The 25370-nt window shown below is 38.8% G+C and overlaps 1 protein-coding gene and 1 pseudogene across 2 annotated transcripts in view; both read right to left on the bottom strand.

Annotated features, from left to right (window-relative positions):
• The window catches only part of MARCHF8 (membrane associated ring-CH-type finger 8), a 132709-nt gene that overhangs the window by 39184 nt on the left and 68155 nt on the right, over window positions 1-25370 (bottom strand). The window lies entirely within an intron of this gene.
• On the bottom strand, window positions 21385-21543 carry LOC123325261 (annotated as a pseudogene).

Here is a 25370-nt window from a genome sequence, read left to right as displayed (position 1 = left end):
TTTTACTTCTCCCCCTGCTCATGCTCTCTCTCTAAGATAAACAGGTAAAATCTTAAAAAAAAAAGATTCCAACTCTTATGGAGCTTTAGAAAATGGTGCAGAAGGAGACTGCTGGTCTTCTCTGATTGTCTCAGAGCTCAGAGTGTTATCTGTTCACAACATGTTTGTTCACTGAAGAGTTTCAAAACTATAAATGATATTTCATGGTGAAATATATACATCCAATTTGGCCCAGAGGCCTTGAGGCTCTTATTCCTTTCATCCTCACTATCTTTGTCCGTTATAGCTCAAGAGCATCTCATAGCCTTAGCAAAGTTAACAAGAGATAGAGAGCATCCATAAGAAATAAGACATGCAAATGGCAACATCAGAATGTGCCTGCCAAATGAAATTACATGCCTGGCTTAGAGAGAGAGAGAGAGAGAGACACACACACACGACACCAACAAACAGAACTAAGAGCCGTTGTTACTGTTCCATCTTTAAGCATTTTCTATCCCGTAAGAAACTAAAAAAATCTTCCCAGAATGAATGCTCCAGCAAAAGAACCAAGCAAGGAGCCTTCTGAAGACAATACTTCCTCCAGAAAATGCAATGGAGCTTGCAGCTGTGCTCATTCAAATTATAAACTAAGTTGTCTTTTTCAGGATTTTCCAAATCCGTAATTCCATGATTTAAACTTACATGGGCAATATCACATCAATAAAAAAGACACTTTTTATACTAGCAGGAGGATACCATTTTTAAAAAATCTGCTATAATTTATATACTTAAATGCTTATTTGGCCTAAGAATACTTTTCACGGAACCGTTTTGTTACAAAGTACATCCTTGAAAATGCAATTAAACCACTAAACTTCTCTGATTGAGAACCTCGATACTGAGGCATCCTTGAACAATTCTGGTTCTCTATATATTTATTCCATAAGGCCTAATGGCATCCCTAAAATCGATGAGAAATCCGGCCACTGCTGACAGGCACTTCTCCTACCTGAAGCTTCATTTTCCAGCAAGACGCACCAGGGAGTCCTCAGCGCAGCTCTCCCCAGCGACATGTTCCTGGGTTCATCTGCGCACCAGCTGTCGCCCTACAGCCGCCGGCAGAAACACATCATCGCAGCTGGACTTGTAAGGGCCTGCTGCAGCCCTTGGCACACCACTCCTGGGATCAAACTGGACTATTTCCTCCAGCTGATTTCCAAGGAACTACATAGTGAATGAATAATTCATGACAAGTCCATTCCAGCAACCCATTTCTGCTCTATGGTCTACTCCCCACAGCAATTTGCAATGTAAAGATTCTAAAGCAGCATACTTGCTGGCAGGCAAAGAATGAAAAGTTCACTTTCCTCGTCAATGACAGTAAATGTTAGTAGATCTGTTTGCTCTTCTTTCATGCTAACCTATCACCCAGACTTAAGATATTTCTTAAAATGTAGGAAAGATAAATGATTAACCACAGAGATCTGACCCATACACACACAGAATTTTTTCTCCATAAAACCTGCCCTACCCGGCGGTTTCTGGTGGTAGGAAAAGCAGCAAAGTGCTTGCTCTAAGATCAGCAGGTCAGTACTTACATTTAGCAAAAGACCAGTTCTAGCAGAGCACAGGAAATCATCACATGGTAGGGGAGGGGCGTTTCATATCAATGCCAGGAAACAAATTGCTCCAAAGGGGGAATTTTCCTGGTCCCTCAGGCTATAAATATAACTTTCATCTCATTGGTATTCTTCTAGGAAGAACATGAACATTCATTTTCACCAATTTGTCAGTGCTTACATATTTCCATATGAGTGATATCTGAAGTCAATTCTCTGCACCCAAACACATGATACCAAGAGGAACTTGAACAAAATAATGGAAGGCCAATACTCCTCCTAGCTCAGCTCCACCTCCAGGAAGTCCAATCCTACACCTATCATTTTTACCTGTTTCAATCTTTCATTCCTTTTCTTCTGCACTCACTGGGACTATCTGAAGCTTGTGCTCTGTCAGTAAGTTCATTTTCCAGCTGTGACTATTCTGTTCCTAGCTACTTTTTATTTTATTTTATTTTATTTTATGATGTTATGTTAATCACCATGCATTACATCATTAGTTTTTGATTCCTAGCTACTTCTAATTTATTTGTTCTGCAAACTGGTTTTCATGTGGCTCCTTGGCTCCGTATTCTTCCCTTTCACCTCATTCTGTCATTTTATTTTATTTTTTCATTCTGTTATTTTATTATATCATTTCTGAGCCTGTGTTTTATCCAACCCAGGTCCTTAACAGCTTACTCCTTAATATCCTACTCAGGAATTCTCTTCATTCTGAAGGGAAATGAGGATTTCTTCCAGAATAGACTCTGCATCCTTCTTCGGCATGTACTGTGCCTTTCCCCCCTTGCTGCCATGTGTGCAGAGGGCTCGCAATGTCTTCTTGTTGGCTCAGGCTTCACTGGGACGTTCTGCAGAGCGCCTCTGAGTGTATTAGTGTGTAGTCTAGGGGAGCCCCTCCCCCACCAGCTATGTTCTAACTGGTGTTCACAGAGTGTGAAAAAGGGAGAAGGGAACCAGCTTAGCTGGGACTAGAGCTACAAGCAGCCATAACTCTGAGCTTCTCTCCCAGGGATATATTCTTTTCCTCCCCATTAATTCCCTCAATCCTTGAGAGATTTCATCTCCACCAGAAAGAGTCTGGCCCAGGTTGTTCTCTTTCTCCTTTGCAGTCATCATTCCTTGTCCCCCAAATCCTGACTACCCACTCCCCACCCCTACCCAACCCTGCCACCTGCAGCTCATTACATGCTCCTTCTTCCACTTACTGTTCTCCAAACAGACCTGCCTGATCCACATTCCCTTCTGTCAGGTGTTCTGCTACCTCCCAGTTTACTGATGAAGATAATCAGCTCTGACAACCACCTACAACATTAGGGGAAATCTGCCTCAAGATGAAGTATACCCCATGAATGGTAGAGCAAACAGACAGAAAGAACCTGGGTCCTTGATAATGTCTCTGATATGCTGGATTGACCACCCTGAGACTCATCATTCCCTTTTATATAGACCTCCTTTTATATCAGCTAGCAAAGTATTCATTGTTTAAGCCAGGATGGGTTGGTTGTTCTGGTACTTGCAGCTGAAAGCATCCTCACAGATGGCATTTGGACTATCTATTTACATTATTAAACCCTGTTTTGTTAGCCTGTATATTTTTAAAATTAACACAGAAATTCAAACTGATTATTAAGACTCAAGTACGGCTGAGGACGCTCAAAAAAATCAATGATTCTCAGAATTAACAGGGACAAAGATCATCTATTCCAACCCAACACAGAGCCTAAATCCTTATATAATATTGCAGCCCTGGCTGTTTCCCCTCAACACTCCTAGGAACAAAGAATTCTCCAGCCACCTCCCAAGGCAACCGATTAGCTTCACTCTGCTGATAAAAGAATCCTTGTTACTGTCAGGCTCATCATCCTTCGGCCTGAGGGGTCTACTGGAACACTGGATTTTAAGAGCAAACTAAAAAGAGGGCAAGCAGTTTGGCACAATGCTGGCGGCAGCAGTACAGCAATGGGATGAACAAGGCACACTGTGGACACCAACTCTCCCTACAGCATGAGTTAGCTGGCAGAATTGTGAATCCATTAGCATTTAACCAGATTATTTTTTTTTTAATTTTATTTATTCATTTGAGACACAGAGATACAGAGAGAAAGCATGAGCAGGGAGAGAGGCAGAGGGAGAGGGAGAAGCAGGCTCCTCGCTGAGCCAGGAGCCCGATGTGGGGCTCGATCCCAGGACCCTGGGATCATGACCTGAGTGGAAGGCAGACGCTTAACCATCTGAGCCACCCAGGTGCCCCCTCTTAACCAGATTATTAAAACTCTTTCTTATGGACTACACACATGTACAATTCTATCCTGTGTTTTAGGACCTCTTTCCACTTCCCACTGTAAGAATGAGAATGTGAGGGGTGCCTGGGGTGGCTCAGTCAGTTAAACGTCTGCCTTTGGCTCAGGTCATGATCCCAGGGTCCTGGGATTGAGCCCCATGTCAGGCTCCCTGCTCAGCGGGGAGCCTGCTTCTCCCTCTTCCCCCTGCTCATGCTCTCTATCTCTCTCTCAAATAAATAAAATCTTAAAAAAAAAAAAAAGAATGATAATGTGAATATAATGCAAAAAGGAGAATCTTTGCTATACGAAGGGCCTATAGGGGCGCCTGGGTGGCTCAGTTGGTTGAGCGGCCAACTCGATTTTGGCACAGGTCATGATCTCCGGGTCTTGAGAGCGAGCCTGCATTGGACTCCACACTCAGCGGGGAGTCTGCTTGAGGATTCTCTCTCTCCCTCTACCCCTCCCCCCACTCACGTGCATGCACTCTCTCTCTCTAATAAATAATAAATAAATAAATAAATCTTTTTTAAAAAGGCCTGTAAGTGTTGTCAGAAACTAAAACTACAAGAGAAGATTTTGGAACATAGAGTTGTTCAAATTTTCTTATACTTTCCATGTCCTCTTCAGCAGACTAAAGTTTGGGTAAACACATCCTAAATATGTAATAGGTAAGGGTTTTCAACATTTTTTCCATGACGAACCATCAGAAAAGCATAAAAGATTGCTGGGTAATATATTAATTCTACATGATAAACTAATTCTCCAATTTTGAGATAATCATCATTTTAGTCATCAATCTATTGGTTTTTTATATATTTTAAAATATAACAAATCTTTTGAGTTATCATTCTAATTTTTCTTTTTGTCTCTCAACTACTGTCATCTATTCCTTGACTCAACTTCCTCTTTTCAAGTATCTTATGCTCTGGGTTTAAAATTCTCACTGAAAGAACCATTCTTGAAGACTTTAAAACATACATATTTTTTGGTAAAGGTTATTTCTCCAAAGATTATTTCATCTGGCAGCTGAAACAACAGATGATGAACTCACAGCATATTCCAAGTATCTCATAAAGAATTCTGATTCCTTTTGGGTGTCTGAGGGGAAAGGCCTGATTATGGAGGGCCTGGCTTTCATTAAAAAAATATGAAACAGGGCAAGATGGTGGCTGTCAGGCAAGCCCTTCCAGCTTTCATAAAGACTACATCGGGGCACCTGGGTAGCTCAGTCTGTTAAGCATCTGCCTTCGGCTCAGGTCATGATCCCAGAATCCTGGGATCAAGCCCCACGTCAGGCTCTCTGCTCAGCAGGGAGTCTGCTTCTCCCTCTCACCCTCCCTCTGTCCTCTCCCTCGCTCTCTCTCTCTCAAATAAATAAATAAAATCTTAAAAAAAAAAACAAAACTCTACATCAAAGTTGGACTGCCCTAGAGTACTTTCAATTCTATGCTACAGTGCACATGAAATGCAGGATAGAGAGCCTTAGGTGAAACAGAATACAAAGTTTGTGGCTTGTTTACAGTACACATATACTCTCCCCACTGATGACGTCCCAACCAAGACCCTAAAATTCTTAAGACCGTTACAATGACATGTCCCTGAGGGAGCAGAAAATGTAAAAGGAAAGTACCCATAACCCTGCCTGCCTGTAGTCTACAGTCATTCATGGCTTTTCTCTGTCGGCCACTGTTCTGAGGACCCTGATGATGAAATCTTGGCTTGCCAGCTCTTGAACACTCTTAAAACCTGCTCCTTAAATGTTGCCTCATACCCTGGACAAGCTATCTGGTTTGCTCTGGCCTCTACTATATGCTTGTTTGGGTCTTTCAAAGGACTGGTCTTTCTCCGATACTAAAAAGTTACCCAAGAGAGCACCCTGTGTGAGAACTTAGTAGACCTTTCTACATTATCTCTAGAACGCCAGTCCTAGCCTGGCCTGCTGATAACAGCTCAGCAGCAAACTGTGCCCTCAGACACTGGTACAGTTTTCTACCCAGAGCCCTCTTCTCACTTATCTGCCACAAAGAAGAATATTCTCAAAGCAACCAGTATCCTATCACTGCTCTATACCACAATGTTTCTAATAAAGCATGTATCATACACTAATTAAAACAACTTAGCTTTCAAACCACTGTACTTGTCAGAGAACTGGGGACCTTGCCAGGCTTATAACAGAAGCACTGAGAATCCCACAGCTACAGAAACTCTTAGCAAATGTGCTGGGAAGAAGTCTGCACAAGAAAATCCCTCCCAGATTTTTCCAAATGCCTTTTTTGACCTACTCTTAAAATGAAAATACAAATATTTGAGCAGAATTATAATTACCGTTTACAAAAGGTTGAGTATGTCTTCATTCAAACATGGATAGCTATATGCTACAAGGGACTTCTGCTGATGAGTCAAATCTCATCCATTCTCAGGACCCTTGCACCCTGGTGCTGGAATGCAGCGTGGCTCCCCAGGAGTTCCCAGCATCCCCACTGCACATGTCCTCAGTCCTAATACTGCCTCCAAAGCTGCAGGTCCACTCTACTTGCACTCCCCTATCAACGCTGGGGGCTTCATGGATTCCAGGTATCTCCCTCCTCTGTGGGTCCTCTCTATTTTCCCCCGCTCCCCAATTAAAGTTTGGGCCTGGGGAAAAGAAAATCATTCCTACCAGTAAGGAATTCATACTCTATTATAGGATACAAACAAATAACTACAGGTAACAACCATGTTGTGGTAGAATTTTTAAAATGCCACATCAGAGATACAAATGCTAATTTCTCTTTCTCTCTTTTACATATCTACTTGTTACAATCCATTCATGGAGGAAGAGAATGGAGAATGGAGTGGAAGAATGGAGTCCCTAATGGGCACATAAATTAGAGAATTTCTAAATACTTTATATAGACCTACTTAAATATAGAAAAAAAAAAGAGTATTCACAATAATAAACATCAAAGCAATCCTTGAATACTTGACATAATATACAGTATATTATCAAACTTATAAATTAGCAAACTAAATCATATCAGATTAAGTTCCTTCAATGCTAGAAAAAATTAATGCTAAATATATAGCCAGGATAAAAAAAAGTACAAATGAAGATTTGTGCGGTTTGGATAAAGCAAAATCAGACTTAGGATTCAGAATGGGAAGTAGGGTCTAAAATAGGTGTCAAGTAGGACTCAGACCTGTGCCAGTCACCAAGGGAACTCAATCACATGCTTTTGGTATGTTCTAAAGATTGATGTAGGCTATGAATTCCTTTCCAGCACACAAGAGAGGATGAGGAGCAAAAACCAAGGTGAGAAAATATTCTAGTCACATTTAAAACAATCAGCTTCACTAACAAGTACTGCTTCAGCTGTTCAAATACGCATTACTCTACGGATATGATCCATCGTAGCAACTGAGAACTGAGAATAGCTGAAAAATTAGCTTATCTTTAAATATGTTATCTTCAAAAAATAAAACAAAACATTTTTATCACTTGAAACTTACTTTGCTCTGCTCTCAAAGGTTTCTCCCTCCAAAGCTCTTGATTAAAGAACAGTAATTGGAGGTGGAAGAGATGAAATCACTTTCATCAACCTATCTATGAGTTCAAAATATGCAATCACAGGCCAATATAGCCTAGGTCTGAGGCCTCAGAAATACAGTCAGTATAAGACAGGAAAAGATAAATGGCCTAGGCAGGTATAATGAAGTAATCTGATTACTTATTAAAACATTTCCCCAAACCAGTAATTCCACTTGTCCCTCCGATGGCCTGAGATGTTTATTTCCTAGGAATGGCAGCAGAGTAAAATAAATGGATGTGTCCTTCTTCTTCTGAGGAGGGAAGAGCTGCTGGGAGAAGAGGTGCAGGCGGGCTGTCTCAGGCTCAAGTGTACAATGGAAGGGCAAGATCTGAAGACGGATCCCCTTAAGCCCACCCTTGCTTGTGCATTCTTTGGAAAAGTCTGCATACACCTCCCAGAAATGGGTATGCCAGGTTGAAGGCTATTCTTAAACACATCAGAGAAAAATGGTCAACCACAAAGAGCGAGCCACACATTTGAGAACACTGCAAGTTCAGATATTTGATAGCACAACTTGCAACAACCTAAACAAAGGAAGAAAATCTCCTAAAATACAACACAGAAAATCTACATCTAGTCACAACTTTATTTTGGATATTCTCCTAATGTGATAGGTAAGGAATATCACTAATGATCAGCAATAAACACATTTAAAAAGAAACCCTTTATTCTACCTGAGCACAAACATCAACCAATGTCTACATAATCCTAAAATATAAAAAATTTGGAAAAAGATTAAAAAATATATGAATACCTAAGGAAGCATCCCATTGGATAACTTACCACTGGCCTTTAAATTGTTTATTATTGTTTATTGTTTTATCATTGTTTACTGCAGTCCTGGCTTTACCTTACATCTGACAACAGCATAGTCTTTTATTTCCCAAAACTTTTTATTTTGAGAATTTTTTAATCTACAGAGTGGTTGAAAGAATAATATGATACCCTATATCCTTCAACTAGATGCATCAACCAATATAAAATTTGCCACATTTGCTTTCTCTCTGACACACACACACACACATATATTTTTCTTTTCCTTGTTATTTTTCTTTTTCTGGCAGAACCATTTGAAAGTAAGTTGCAGGGGTGCCTGGGTGACTCAGTCAGTTAAGTGTCAGACTCCTGGTTTCAGCTCAGGTCAGGATCTCATGGGTGGTGAGATCGAGCCCTATGTCGGGCTCCACAGTCAGCAGGGAGTCTGCTTGAAGATTCTCTCCCTCCAACCCTCCCTGCACCCACTCATGCTCACTCTTGCTCTCTCTCAAAATAAATAATCTTTTTAAAAAATTAAAAAATAAAAAAAAACTTAAAAAAAGAAAGTAAGTTGAAGACATTATGCACGTTACCACTAAATATTTCTGTATGCATTTTCTAAGAACAGGGATATTCTCCTATGCAACCACAGTACCATTTTTATGTCTAAGAAAATTAACTACAAGTCTATACTTACTTATCATCTAATACATAGACAACATTCAAATGTCCCAGTTGTCTCAATACAGTTTATAGCAGCTTATTCTATCAGCAGGTTCCATTAAGGTTTATGCATTACATTTGATTGTTAAGCCTCTTTAAATCTAAAATAGTGCCCCCATATTTTTCTGTTTTTCATAATAAATAATTTTTTAAAGTGAGGGGCTCAAAGTTTAAATTTTCCTCAAAAAACTTTTAGTATTATCTTGAGCTTAATGGAATAATTTTTTCAAAGTTATCAAAGTTCACTTATTAGAAGACTCTGGCTAGTCTCTGTGTCTGTTAGTTATATTCTCAGTGACAACTGCTATCAGTGCTCTGGTTATGGGAGGGCCACTGAGGCCAAGAAAGGGGACAGTGATACTCACTGAGTGATGACTAGAACTATGCTGATAAGCAGAGGCTCATCCAAGTTCAGCAGAATCCTAGGTCACACCGTGTATTTAAAGAGAAGACCTTTGCTCTCAGGGAACAGCCGTCAATGAATCTTGGGGTACAGTATGAATCACTTGAGCATGTCTTTCACAATTTGGGTGTGCAACTCTACTTATAAGTGCTAATCACACGGCTAATAATACATACGCATTATGCCTCAATCAGCCTAAGCCTAGTTAAAAAACAAAACCCCAGGGTAAAAGACATTATTAAGACTTTCTTGTAACTGCAACCACTACTAGTTATTCACATATTACCTAAATACTGTGAATCTGACAGCAATCCCTCGCTATTTAAAAAAAGACAGACTTTTGAAATGTGGTAAATTGAGTTCTTTATAAGCAAACACAAAAAACACACAAACTCAGCACTAGGATGACCGAATAAAAGGGGCAATATTTCATGGCCCAGGCAAAAGTGGCATGGAAGAAAGATAAAATATTCTCAAATACAGCAAGTACCAGAAGTCACCTGGGGAGGTCTGTGAGACAGTGACTCCAGATGGTGACTCCCCTTCCTCAATGTCCTGTCACACACCCTTTTTTCTTCTCAGGCAATTCATTCTAACTGACAATTTTATCTATTCCTAGGGCCTCCTTTCCTCTCTATATGCTATCCGACTCCAAAATCTCTCTCTTTCTAGCTCTTGCTTAAATAGATTTCTCTCTGAAGATTCAGACACAACTGAATTCTGGATATCTTCAGGTGGCCCACCCACAAGTACCTCACACTTCCATGTTCACCATCAAGTTCACCATCCAATTTCCCCATCTTTCTGATTAATGCTGCCCTTCCTCCATCAAAGTGAATGTCTCGACCAGACGTTACCTCTCCGTGACCTCCACAATCGATCAGCCACCAGCACTGTCATCGATCCTGCCTCCTGTCCATCTCCTTGTGATCTGCTCACTGCTCTCCTCCCCGATACCACCTCCCTGGTTTAGGCCATCATCACACGGAGCATAGCATTAGCTTTCTGAGTGCTCTCCACCCCCATCCGCTTCACCAAACTATGGTCACATTATTAAAATAGAGCTCTACCCTTCACTGCTTCAGTTCCCTTAGCACCACTGTGGCTACTCCCGCCTCATCTCACTGCTCCCCACCTGACACTTCAAGCTCCAGCAGAACGAATTTTTCTCAGTACCTCAAACATACCATTCTTCACTTCTCTAGGAATTTTTGCCTTGCACTGTACCAAACACTCTTCTCCTCTATCTTCAACTAACTCTTACTTCTTAAGACTCATCTTTGACACCTCCTCTTCCAGAGAAGCCTCCCTGTCACCATGAGACTAGGTCGGGGTGCTTCTCTAGACCATGGCACTTACCACACCGATCTGGGTGCCTATTTTCCCAGTGGGCAGTATGCAGAGCAGGAAGTGGGAGGCCGAAGTATGGAGACCAACGTGCAGGCTGCTGCAGCAGGAGAGTCGACCAGGACCCAGACCACAGTTAAGGCGTGGCTTACAGAAGCATAAGGTCGGGGAGAGATTCAGGCAGCACAGAGGGCGTCTCTGTGTTACGCAGCATTTATGCTCAACGTCTGATGGCACGCACCATGTAATGGGTGCTTAATATATATTTGGTTCAAAAAAATGAGCAGATCAATGAAGACAGAAGATAAAGACATAAGGAAGCAAATGGAAAAACATCTGAATCGTGCTCAGTATAGACTCACTGAGTGCTGGGGAAATGAAGACACAGAGCAAGCGAAGCTGGACAAGTTTCATTAGGAGAGACGTGTGGTTTGCAAAGATAAACGCCAGTGGCTGTCAGAGCGGTATGCAAAAAGCAAGTGAATGAAGAGCATGAGTGTGGAGGTTGGGTGTGAATGCCAATTCTGATACTCGTCAACCACCAATGGGGGAACCCTTGGCAACTCATCCAACAGTTCTGTGCCTCATCTATAAGATGAGAGTGACAATGGATGACAATGATAATACCTAATAGTACTTGGATGAGGATCAAATGAATTCACTGAGTTAATGTTTGTAAAGTCCTTAGAAGAACAGTGCCTTGTACAGAATAATAATGATATAAGTATGTTAAATTAAACAAATCCTTAGTAGTATCTCAACCTATTTAGATGCAGTAAAAATGGCCACCTATGAAGTGAATAATTAATTAATGGACTGCATATCTCCACTTACTGGAAGGTGATGTATCAGCCATATTTACTGTAAAATGTGAAGAATTTTCTCAACTAGAGCTTTAGGTAACAGAATTGTTTTTACAGATATACACATAATTCATAGTACACTGGGGAAACTGGAACTTCTGAAGTACACCAAAAAAATACAACACCCTATTCCCATCTCCAGTCACATACAAATCCTGGAAAAAATATAGCAAAATAATTTTTAATACACAACCAAGCTCAAAAGCAAGAAGAAAAAATTCCCAGGGGCCAAGAGCAAGGAAAAAATGTAAAGTCAGAGCATTAAACAAGAGGCTAAAGCTAAAGGAAAGAAACTTGAATTACATGTTCACAGAGATAAAGAAAAAAATCTAAAAAACAATGCAAAAACAGGAAATTATTTTAAAAATTTATGAAATAAAAACACGGAGACATTGAAATTATGATCTCAATGGCAGAACTAGACCTGGCTAAGGAGAGGTTCAGTGAACAGAAAGAGAATGCTGAAGAAATCACCCAGAACACAGCACACAGAGACAGACAGAAAGCATGGCAGAAGACAGTGAGCTTTACTGCCAGAGAGGGAGAATGAAGAGAATGGGGGAGAGGCAATATTTGAGGAAATAATGAGTGAGTGCTTCCCAAAAGTGAAGAAGAGCCTGGGTCCTCAACTTCAAAAACTGAAAGAGCACACCTAAATTCCAAGCAGAAATGGGATAAAGAAAAACAAAAGCATAACTAGCCACATCACAGATCAAAAGATCTCTGGTTACAATATACTGGGGAAGCTGCTATCAGAGCATTCACCGAATTCTCTGACATGGCTCTTCCTATCTTCCTGCTACATTATAAGCTCCTCGAGGGCAGGCTTCTTTCCAGTACATAATATACTGTTAATATCTGCTTGATGCATAAATGAAAGTACAAATGTGTGCAGTGAATTTATACTCGTGGGAAAGCATTTTTAAGAGGACACAAAATAATACGGAAGAAACATCATACAAACTCAAGTGTCCATGGGCAAGGCATTCCTCTTGGGACCTGCTTCTTCTTTTGTGTAAAATAAAGGAGTCATATCTCAATGATGTCAGATATAAAAGCCACCAACAAATATTACAGGACTATAATATTATTTGAGTGGTTTTCTTATTTTCAACAGGCTTACTGACAGGAAATCTGAAAAATTACCTGCCTCCTAGTTGTTTCATACAGGTGGGACAGCTATAAGAGAATAGTGACAACCAACAAACCATAATCATTGAGTCCTGAGGTAGGACCTAAACAAATATACTTATGCACCACCTTCGGTTAATTTACATGCAACACACCAAAGCCAACTGCAAATGTTTCACTTCACAACCAAACTAGACTCTTAGTTTTACCTACATGACATGGACTCATCTAACAAACTCTCACTAGATCAGCATTACAAAAGAGCTCAGCTACAGTCATTCTGTGCATTCTTCCATCTCCATACCTAAATAAGTAAACAGCAAACCATTACCAGTCCAAGACTTATGTGAGAATTGGCTGGGAAAAGTAAGCTGTTAATATATAAAATAGCTAAAATCAATACTGTTGGCTTTTGACTAAGAATATTTAAAGTGGCAGGACCTCGAAGTTGTATGTAATTTTATCTGCATTCAAGTTTCAAAATCTATATATGCAAAAGAAAATGTAACAGTTCAAACTGATCAATTTGTACTTAATGTTTGATAACAGCCTGCTTTTTTATTTCTAGAAAAACATCTAAGCTTATTTCTTCATTCTTAAAGAAAACAAGCCTTACAAGGCAGAAAACAACCATTTAGAAAAGAATTAGTCAGAATTTGTTTCTTAAACAGTGAACGTGCTACAACTTTCTGTGAGTTCTTGAGCAAACTAGGAGTTACAGTGATAGATTTGATTACCAGGCAGGAAAAACATGCTAGGAAGTAGACTTTTAAAAACCACTCCAGGGACGAAGGAAAGGTAAACAGATGACAAAAGAAATTCTCATTTCTAGGTATGAGAATATTAATCTCTTGGGCTTTTGCAGGTAAAGTAGGTAGATGATTCAAGAGGTCATACAAATGATCTCACAGAGGGTGACAACCAGAGACAGCAATGTGGGACAGGTATATGTTAAAGATGTATATTCATCTCTTCATTTCAACACACTTATATGAAGAAACCAGGAATGGTCCAAAAGAGAACAATCAGAATGTTGAGAGATTCAATTTTGTAATACATGAAACAATGGATTTTTATGTTGCATAATAAGACTGATGGTCCCTGGAAGAAAAAAGTAAGACTGCCAATAAAAGAAAGCTACAGAGAGTTTGTTCTTATACTGGATCTCAAAATTCTGGTCACCCAAAAAAGAAAAGAACTGCCTTTGGAAGTAGTGGGTCAGTGCCATGAGAGATGCCCTTATGGTGCCCCAAGAACAAGCCAGCCACAATGATACAAAGCAGGTTCAAGCACTAAACTGGGAGTTGGGCTAGATTTTAGGATGTTAAAACACAGATTTTATGATTTAAAAAGGGAATGATTTATCAAATAGAAAAAAGAGGGGCGCCTGGGTGGCTCAGTTGTTAAGCGTCTGCCTTAGGCTCAGGTCATGACCCCAGGGTCCTGGGATCGAGCCCCACATCGGGCTCCCTGCTCCGCGGGAAGCGGGCTTCTCCCTCTCCCACTCCCCCTGCTTGTGTTCCCTCTCTCGCTGTCTCTCTCTCTCTGTCAAATAAATAAATAAAATCTTTAAAAAAAAAAAGAGAGAGAGAATAATTAAGAAGTAAAAGTATAGTGATTATGCCTCAAAATACTGTTATCACTTGAGAGGCCATCTTTTCAGAAGATGTCAGGTAAAGATGAGTACAGTATTAGCTGCCAGCATTCATATATTTTTATAGCAAATATAAATGTGGTTAGATAATCATCATCCTATAAGTGCATATAAACTTATGTTTAAAAGTGAATGGAATAGCTATGTGCTTAACTCACTGAAACTACAGAATGTATAAACTGTCTTTCCAGTAACATATTATCTCATTAAGACTCAAGTGTTTATAAATGTATGTGGCGAAGCATAAAAAAACACAATCATCATCCTGATGCTTCATGGCAAAATCAGAAGCAAGATGGTGAGGCCAATGGGGTCAGCAAAGGAACTGTTTATAAATATATAAAAGAAAATAGTACGTTCTTTTCCCATGGAACTTAATTACTGTTTCAATGTAAGCTATTCACTGAATTACCTTTTTGTTTATCCTTTTCAAGAAATACCATAATGTGCGCCAGTTCATTCAGTATCCATATCAATTTCATTTTAAAGGAGTATAAGGCAGAAAATTTATATTTTCTGAACAATCTTGTAATACGGGTTCCAGGCATAATTAGGTTGTGTTTACTCAATGCAGTCACACTCAAAGTTTTGATGTGGAGATGATACATGGGGGAGAAAAAGAGAGGGCAGAGCATCCACTTTGCCCATCCAGATCATGGCAAAAGTGGGTGGTTCTAGAGCCAGCAGCTTCTTCCTACTTCAGCAAAGTCTGTAGCAATGTGGCAGCTTTTCCAACTATGGTAAAGATAATGATTTTTTTTCACCAGCAGTGGCAATAGCAACTTTGTCAGCTCATCTCAGGAGAACAGTCCAAGAGTACTGGGATTAGCTGTTCCTAGAAACTCAGCCTGCTCCTCCAGCCATTCAATTACTTTGTAAGCATCTACTACTTCCCTATATGAAATCCCTCTCCTTAAACTGATTGGAAATAATGCTGTTGCTTACAGTGGACCCTGTCAATAACAGGGTAAAATGGACATCATTCTGGAAAATAATTTACAAATACTGTCAAATGAAATGTGTATTTCTAAACATTGATTTGGTGGCCAAATACAAAATTTGTCTTTTAGACTTTTAAAAATACATGTTAAAAATCCTACTTAAATGCACAGAAGGGTATTTTAAAATAGGCCTGAGTGGGGCGCCTGGGTGGCTCAGTCAGTTAAGTGTCTGCCTTTGGCTCAGGTCATGATCCCAGGGTCCTGGGATAGAGTTCCATATCGGGCTCCCTGCTCAGCCAGGAGCCTGCTTCTCCCTCTGCCTGCCACTCCCCCTGCTTATGCACACGCGTGCTCTCTGTCAAAAAATAAATAAAATCTTTTAAAAATAAAATAAAATAGGCCCGAGGATAGGAAAAACATCAAATAATGGGGAAAGGAGACAAAAGAATGAGAAAAATATGAATTTTTTTTTAATGGTGAAATTATTTGTGTGAAAAAGAAAAGAGAACTAGTAAAGAAATACAGAAAAATCTCAGTTAATCAAGTGGATACTACAATTATGCTGAAATTAGAGAAGAAAAAAAGTCTACAAAAACATCCACCACTTGGTATCTTAAGCCAGTTTTATTTGTAAATAAATTTTTTAAAGTTCAATTTGGATCTTATGATCAAAAAGTTGAACAGAGACATGGAAGATATAAAGAAAGGATCCAAACTAAACTTCTAGAGACAGTAACTATTCCATGCCTGAGATGGAAAAATACACTAAAAAGATTAACAGCAGATTAGACATGGAAAAAGAAAAGATTAATAAACTCAAACACAGCAATTAGAATGATCCAAAATAAAACACAGAAAGAAAACATAAAATTTTTAAAAATCTAAAGTGTAACACTGGACAACTTCCAAGAGTTAATGTGTGAAATGGGAGTCCCCAAAAAAGGGAGGGAGCAGAAGAATATTTGAAAAATATTTCAAATTAATGGAAACAGATCCACAAAGTTCAACAAACCCAGACACAAGAAATGAAGAAAACAAGGGGCACCTGGGTACTTCAGCTGGTTGAGCATCCACCTCTTGGTTTCAGCTCAGGTCATGATCTCATGGGTCATGATATCAAGCCCCGCAACAGGCTCCACCCTCAGTAGGGAGTCTGCTTGAAGATTCTCTCCCTCTGCCCCTACCCCCCCACCCGTCTCTCTCTAAAATAAATAAATAAATCTTAAAAAGAAATAAGGAAAACAAAAAAAGAAGAAAAAGAAAGCTGAAAAATTCTCTACCAGCCAACTCATACTATAAGAAATGGTAAAGTCCTTCACAAAGAGACAATGAACAACAGAAATGATATTTATAAGAGTAAATAGATATTTTTCTTATTATATTAATCTCTTTAAAAATGTTTTAAAATACTATAATTCTGGGATTTATAATTCTGGGATTTAATGAAAGATGTATGACAATAATACCATAAAAGCCAGGAGGAGAGAAATGAAAGTATACTATTGTTAGGTTTATACAGTATACCTGAAGTAATATAATATCACTTGAAGGTAGACTGTGACAAGTTAAAAATATGTACTATTATAAACCCTGAAAAATTTTTAAATTAAAAAGCCATTAAAATAAAGAGTTATAGCTTATAAGCCAATAAAGAATTTAAAAAGGCCAAAAGAGATGAGAAGGGGAACAAAGGCAGATGAGACAAACAGAAAACAAACAGGAAGACTTAACCCAACTATTTCAATAATGTCTTTAGATATAAATAGTTCAAACATCTAAATAAAGAGCAGAGATTGTCAGACTAGATAAAAAAGACCCAACCACATACTGCTTATATAAAGAGCACCTTAAATATAAAGACACAAATGAGTTAAAAGTAGAAAGAAAAGTTGATGCTATGTTAACACTTACCAAAAGAAAGTTGCAGTGCCTATATTATTAACAAAGTAGATTTCAGAGCAAAAAATATTATCACCATGATAAAGATAATCATTTCATAATAATAAGGGGTTATTTTATCAAGAAGACCAAACAATCCTAAATGTTTATGCACCTAATAATAGAGCATCAAATACATGTAGCAAAACTGGGAAAAATAAAACAAATCCAGAATTATAGTCAGCAATTTCACTACCACTCTTTCAACTGAAAGAACAACTAGATTCAAGGATACAGTAGACTTGGAAAACACTATCAATCAACTTGACCTGACTGACACTCATAGAACACACCATCCAACAATAGAGAAATACACATTATTCTAAAGCGTACAACGCACATTTACGAAAAGAGACCATGTTCTGTGCCACTAAACAAGCCTCGATAAATTTTAAAGGATTTAACTTATTCAAAATATGTTTACAGACCAAAATGGAATCAAATTAGAAATAAATAAGAGCAAGATCTCTGGAAAGTCCCGAAATTTTGAAAATTAAATAACATACTTAAAAACACCCATGGATAAAAGAAGAAATCAAAGGGAAATTGGAAAGTATTTTGAACTGAACAAAAATGAAACTCAAAAGTAAAATATGCCAGATGCCACAAAAGCAGAAATGGGGAAATTTATAATCTCTAAATATCTGCATTAGAAAATAAGAAAGGTCTCAAAAAAAAAAATAAGAAAATAAGAAAGGTCTCAAATAAATAACCTTGGCTTCTACCTTAAGAAGCTAGAAAAAGAAGAGCCAATTAAACTCAAATGAAACAGAGGAAAGGAAATGAAGAATATCAAAACAAAAACAAAAACAGAAAAAACAGAAAACAAGTAACAACACAGAAAATCTATTAAACTGAAAGAATTCTTTGAAATCAATTAAATTGATAAACCTGTGACCAAATGATCAAGAAAAAAGGATAATCAGTGACATAAGCTGTATGTTTGTGTCTCTTCCAAAATTCATATTCATATGTTGAAATCCTAATGCCCATGTGATTATATTAAGAGGTAGGGACTTTGCATGTGATTAGGTGAAGAGCAAGGAGCTCTCATGAATGGAATAATGTCCTTAAAGAGGCCTCAGAGAGGGGCGCCTGGGTGGCTCAACGGGTTAAGGGTCTGCCTTTGGCCCAGGTCATGATCCCAGGGTCCTGAGATCAAGTCCCACATCAGGCTCTCTGTTCAGCAGGGAGTCTGCTTCTCCCTCCTCCCTCTGCCCTGCTTGTGCTCTGTCTCTCTCTCTCAAATAAATAAATAAAATATTTAAAAAAATAAAAAAGAGTCCTCAGAGATATCCCTCACGTCTTCTGCCACATGAGGCTATAATGAGATGTCTGCAACCCAGAAGAAGGCCCTCACCCTGGAGCATGCTGGCACCTTGACCTGGGACTACAGAACTATGAGAAATGAATTTCTATTGTTTATAAACCATCAAGTCTGAGGTATTTTTTTTTTTTAAAGATTTTATTTATTTATTTGAGAGAGAGAATGAGAGAGAGAGAGAGAGCATGAGAGGGGGAGGGTCAGAGGGAGAAGCAGACTCCCCGCCGAGCAGGGAGCCCGATGCGGGACTCGATCCAGGGACTCCAGGATCATGACCCGAGCCGAAGGCAGTCGCTTAACCAACTGAGCCACCCAGGCGCCCAAGTCTGAGGTATTTTGTTATAACACCCCAGAATGGACTAAGACAATAAGGGAACATTAGAAACAATTTTATGTCAATAAATTCAACAACGAAACTGACCAATTCCATAAAAGACACAAATTATCAAAGTACATTAGAAAAGAAACAGATAACCTAAAGAACCTTATATTAAAAATATTGAGACTTTAGTTTAAAACTTGCTCACAAAAAATCTCCATGGGCCCCTGGGTGGCTCAGTCAGTTGAATGTCTGACTCTTGGTTTCAGCTCAGGTCATGATCTCAGGGTCGTGAGACTGAGCCCCATACTGGGTTCGGCACTCAGGGAGGAATCTGCTTGAGGTTCTCTCCCTCTCCCTCTGCCCCTCCCTGCCCCTTACACACATGCACTCTCTCCAAAATAAATAAATAAATCTTTAAAAAAAAATTTTCCAGACCCAGATGGCTTCACTGGTTAATTCTACCAAACCTTAAGTTAGAAACAGTAATACCAATTCTATTTAAACTCTTCTAAAATATTCAAGAGGAGGAAACAATTCCCTCATCATTGTCCTTATGACAAAATCAAAAACATTACAATCAAAGAAAACTACAGACCGATATCCCTTTTGAACACAGATATAAAAATTCTAGACAAGAATTTTAGCAATTACAATCAAATTAGATATATATAAAAAAGTTAATACAGTATAATCAAGTATAGTTTATACTAGAAACGTAGGGTTGGTTTAACATTCAAAAAAAAAACACACCAACCAGTGTACTTTGCCATATTAACAAACTGTGATGGTTATTTTTATGTGTCAGCTTGACTGGGCTAAGGGATGCCCAGATAGCTGGTAAAACATTATTTCTGGGTGCATCTGTAAGAGCAGTTCCAGAAGATATTAGCATTTGCATGCCCCCCAAAGCAGGTGGGCACTATCCAAATCCACTGAGGGCCTAAATAAAACAAAAAGGCAGAGGAAGGGTGGATGTGTTCTGTTGCTTGAGCTAGCACATCCATCCTTGGATATCAGCACACCTGGTTCTCAGGCCTTCAGACTCCAGCCTTTGGAATCAAACTGACTCAGTAACATTTGCTTCCCTGGTTCTGAGACCTTTGGATTTGGACTAAATGACACCATCAAACTTCCTGGTTCTCCAGTTTACAGATAGCAGATAGTAGGATTTCTCAGCCTCCATAATCATGTAAGCCAATTCCTATAATAAACCTCTTATCTATATCTATATATCTATAGATAAAGTGATCTTACTGGTTCTGTCTCTCTGAACATCCTTGACGAATATACAAAATAAAAAAATAAAAAACATACGATCATCTCAGACAGAACTGCAAGAACTCTTTGGTACGTATGACTCCATCCAAACCCGTGCACTAAGAGACTTGAACAAACACTAGCATAGTTTCTAACTTCTCATGGCTGTGTCCCTAGAATGATGATTACAACCCTCTTAAGTTCCTGCCCGGAAAAACTCAAGGTTGCCAAAAGCATTTACTGTTTATTCCAGCCAACACCTAAAGATAGAGCCCCTATATCCCAATCTCTGTAGGAGAGTACAAGCCTAACTTGAGTAAGCACCAGGTAGCAAACCCAGATGGTTTAATCACACTGATCAACTCCTTTCCAACTTTTTGTAAATTTCAACATCCCCGACTCTGCTCAAGCCCCCACTCATTTCCCATTTGTTCCTCCTCTCTCCTCCCTTATTCTCCTTTTAAAATATCCTAGACACCTCCACACAAAAAGAAGCTGAATTCAGTTCACACTGGACTCTCCTCCCTACTGCAATAGTTATTACTGAATAAAACCTGCCCTTACTGCTTTAACTAGAATACAGCTTTATCTTCGGTAAGACACAGAAAAAAAGCATTTGACAAAACCCATGATCCATTCCTGACCGAAACTCTTAGCAAACTAGAAATGGAAGGCAACTTCAACTTGATACAGGGTATCTACAAAAAACATACAGCTAACATCATACTTAATGTTGAAAGAATAAATGATTTCACCCTAAGATCAGGAACAACACAAAGACTAGAGACGTTCACTAGGACAAAAAAGGAGAGAGGCATCCATATAAAAAGAGGCAGCGTAAAACACTATTCATAGATGACACAATTGCCTATGTAGAAAATTTAATAGACTCAAAGCTACTAGAACTCGTGAGTTTGCCAAAACTGCAAACAAGATACAAGATATAAGATCAATACACAAACATCAATTTTATTTCTACGTACTAGCAATGAGCAATAGAAAATAAAAATTTTAAAAAATAGTATCATTTACAATGGCAACAAAAATACAAAGTAAATAGGGATAAATCTGACAACAGGTGTTTAAGACTGATCTATACACTGAAATCTACAAAACATTGCTGAGAGATATTAGAAAAGACTTAAAGAGGAGACATACCTATTCATGGGTCAAGACTCAGTACTGTTAAATGTCAGTTCTCCCTCAAATTGAACTACAAATTCAATAATCCCAATAAAAATCCCAGCAGACTTTTGTGTAGAAACTGACAATCTGATTCTTAAATTCATATGGAAGTGCAAAAAAACTAAGATAGGCAAAACACGTTTGAAAAAGAACACTATCTGATTTTCAAGACTTATTATTAAGCTGGAGTGTTTATGACAGTGTGGTATTACACTTGATCTTAGCCAAAAGGCCGAGGGGCTATTCATGTAAAGATAGTAAATAGATCACTTAAACAGAAAAGAGTAAAGAAATAAGCACACACATATTTGGGCAACTGATGTAAGGTAATGCGATGGAGAAAAGACAGTCCAATCTATTCAACAAATGTTACTAGAACAACTGGATATACAAAAAAAAAATAAATTGTATTGGATATATACTTCATACAATATACAAAAATTAATTCAAAATAGATCACAGACATATGTGTAAAACCAAAATTATAAAAGTTCCAAGATACTATTTGCGCCTTTGGGTTAAAGTGAAGCTTTCTTAATAGAAGACCAAAAATACAATAAATACAAGGACAAAAAGGATAAACCTGACTTCACCAAAATTTAAAAAGTTAAAACCAAACTTTAGTCTTCAAAAGACACTGGCAGGAACATTAAAAGACAATCCAGACATTGGGAGAAAACATTTGTAAAGCATATATCTGATAAAGGACTTGTATCTAGAATACATACAGAATGCTCAAAATTTGACAGTAAGAAAAAAGGCCACCAATTTTTTAAGTGGACAAAAGATTTAAAGAGGCTTTTCAACAAAAAAGACAAGGATGGTAAATAAGCACATGAAAAGATGCTCAATATCATTACTCGTGAGGGAAATGCAAATTAAAACCACAATGAGATGCTAGTATACACCTATTTAGATGCTAAAATTAAAAAGACAGACCATATCAAGTGTTGGCAGAGATGTAGAAGAATTGGAACTCCCCTCCTCCTGGTAGGAATGTCAAATGGTACAATCATTTTGGAAAACAGTTTGGCGGTGTCTTAAAAAGTTAAACATACATCTACCATATGTTTCTACTACTAGGTATTTACCCAAGGGAAAGGAAATATATGTCCATACAAGGGCTTGTATGAATGTTAGGAGCAGCCTTATTCATAACAACCAAAAACTGGAAACAATCCAAATGTCCATCAACAGGAGAATGAATAAAGGAATTGTGATAAATTCATACAATGAATACTACTCAGCAAGAAAAGGACACAACTTGGTACACACACACACACAGGAATATTCTTTCAACCATCAAAAAAAATGAAATCTTGCCATTTGCAATGACATGGATGGAACTAAGAGGATATATACTAAGTGAAATAAGTCAGTCAGAGAAAGACAAGTACATGATCTCACTCAGATGTGGAATTTAAGAAAGAAAACAGATGAACACAGGGGAAGGGAAGGAAAAATAGGATGAAACGAGAAGGAGACAAACCATAAGAGACTCTAACTATAGGAAACAAAGTGAGGGTTGCTGGAGGGGAGGTGGGTGAGGGGATGGGGTAACTGGGTGATGGGAACTGAGGAGGGCACGTGATGTACTGAGCACTGGATGCTATATGCAACTGATGAATCACTAAATTACCTCTGAAACTAATAACACACTATATATTAATTAAATTTAATTTTTAAATTTTTAAATAAAAAAGGACATAACTATTGATACACACAACTTGGATGAATCTCAAAAGAATTAATCTTTGAAAAAAAGCTAGATTTAAAAAAGTACATAACAGGGGCGCCTGGGTGGCTCAGTTGGTTAAGCGACTGCCTTCAGCTCAGGTCATGATCCTGGGGTCCCTGGATCGAGTCCTGCACTGGGCTCCCTGCTCTGCAGGGAGTTTGCTTCTCCCTTTAACCCTCCCTCCTCTCATGTGCTCTCTCTCTCTCGTTCTCTCTCTCTCAAATAAATAAATAAAATCTTTTTTTAAAAAAAGTACATAACATATAATTCCATCTATATAAAACCCTAGAAAATGCAAACTAATCTACAGTGAAAGAAAGCAGATCAATGATTGTTTGAGGAAGGGGCATGAGGAAACTTTTGTGAGTGATGGATATGTTCACAATCTTGCTTGAGAAGATACTATACACTTTAAATATGTATTGTTTATTATATGTCAATTATACTTTAATAAAGCTGTTTAAAAATGAAATAAGGGGCGCCCGGGTGGTTCAGCCGTTAAGTGTCTGCCTTCGGCTCAGGTCATGATCCCAGGGTCCTGGGATCGAGCCCCGCATCGGGCTCCCTGCTCAGCAGGAAGCCTGCTTCTCCCTCTCCCACTCCCCCTGCTTGTGTTCCCTCTCTCACTGTGTCTCTCTTTGTCAAATAAATAAAATCTAAAAAAAAAGAAAGAAAACATAACAAAAAATAATCCTGAAAAATGTAACAGGACCTATCGAACCACAAGACAGTTTAAGTCCGGATAAGAAATTAATCAATAACTCTCTAAACTATAAGAAAAAAAATATTCTCCCAAATGCAAACAACCTCCATATCAGATTTCTAAATGCAGACCAGAGTCTGGAAGGCAATGGATTGATACTTACAAAACACTAAGAAAAAAAAAAATCCTCAAGAAACATCTACCCAGTTCATAAGCAACAGCAGCAGAAATCCTTTTATTATAAAACATTCCTCATAATTCCACAGTGGTCCCCATACCATTAAAACTAAATTCATTCATTCATTCATCAACTGTATTGAATTATACTCTGTAAAAGTCATTAACTCTTCTTAGAACTGTAGAGATATGGGCTCCTGCAGTGGATGCTACAGAATCACGCATCTGATAAACATAGGTAAAACTGTCGACTTTAAGGGTTAGATTATTTGATTCTGGGTAAACTGCAAGGCCCCGCTCTTCTCACAAGATTCAGAAGGAATAAAATTGTTACTGATGGAATGAACTGTCTCATGCTATCCCAGAGACTGAGATAAAGCTCAACCTTTGCAGTTCTGAGAACAGTGGGTGGATGAGCAGGAAGGAAGGAGTGCCTCTATCTGCCCAGCTTCTCTTTCCCTCCTGCCTCCTCTCCCAAACATAGGAGATCAGAAATCATACCAAAGAATCCTGTTTTGAACTCACTGTGCCAGGGAAAATGGATAAAGGCAAACAGACTCCAATGGACAAAAATGTGCCTTCCAAATCAATTCTGATGCCACATTTCAGAACCGAGACAGCCACAGAAGTCATTTTTAGCACCGCGCCATCTGCTGCCAAACGGTTACAGGGCCCTGCAAGCTCCTGTCCCGGCTGCAACTCCCCCACCTGCAGCCTCACCTTGGCACCCTGATTCCTAGAACTGTCACACTGCCATCAGGCATCCAAACTATTCCCCACGCTAAAGTGGGACAGAATGGTGCCTTTTCCCAAAACCGATTAAAATCCCAATTCCATGAATACAGTCATTAATGCTACTTATTTAAACCTTAAAATCCCTATCGAATAGATCAATTCAGTAAGTATTTACTGAATATCCACTACAACAAACCTGCAATAGGGTTTTATATACAAAAGAATCTCTCTTCCTGGCCTAAAATGTTGGACTTCTTCCTTTATTCCAAACAAGTGATAGCTTCCATATCAAGAAATTCCTGCCATCTGGTGTCCAAATTTGACACTGCACCGAGCAACCTCTATTTGGTATAGGCAAGCACCCTAGACTAAAAAATGTTCTATGTAGCAGTATTTAAAAATCCATTTGGACTAGGGGCGCCTGGGTGGCTCAGTCGGTTAAGCATCTGCCTTCGGCTCAGGTCATGATCCCGGGGTCCTGGGATCAAGCCCCACATCGGGCTCCCTGTTTGGCAGGAAGCCTGCTTCTCCCTCTCCCTCTGCTGTTCCCCCTGCTTGCGTGCTCTCTCTCTCTCTCTCTCTCTGTCAAATAAATAAATAAAATCTTTAACAAAAAAAATCCATTTGGACTAAAGGGTTACAAGAAAAGACCATTAATTTAAATGAATCTTAAATGAAGACTATTAACTTAAATGAAAACTGAAAGAATATGGAAAAG

Source organism: Neomonachus schauinslandi, chromosome 6, assembly GCF_002201575.2.
Source record: "Neomonachus schauinslandi chromosome 6, ASM220157v2, whole genome shotgun sequence".
NCBI lineage: Eukaryota > Metazoa > Chordata > Mammalia > Carnivora > Phocidae > Neomonachus > Neomonachus schauinslandi.
This window is presented reverse-complemented; position numbering and strand designations above follow the sequence as displayed.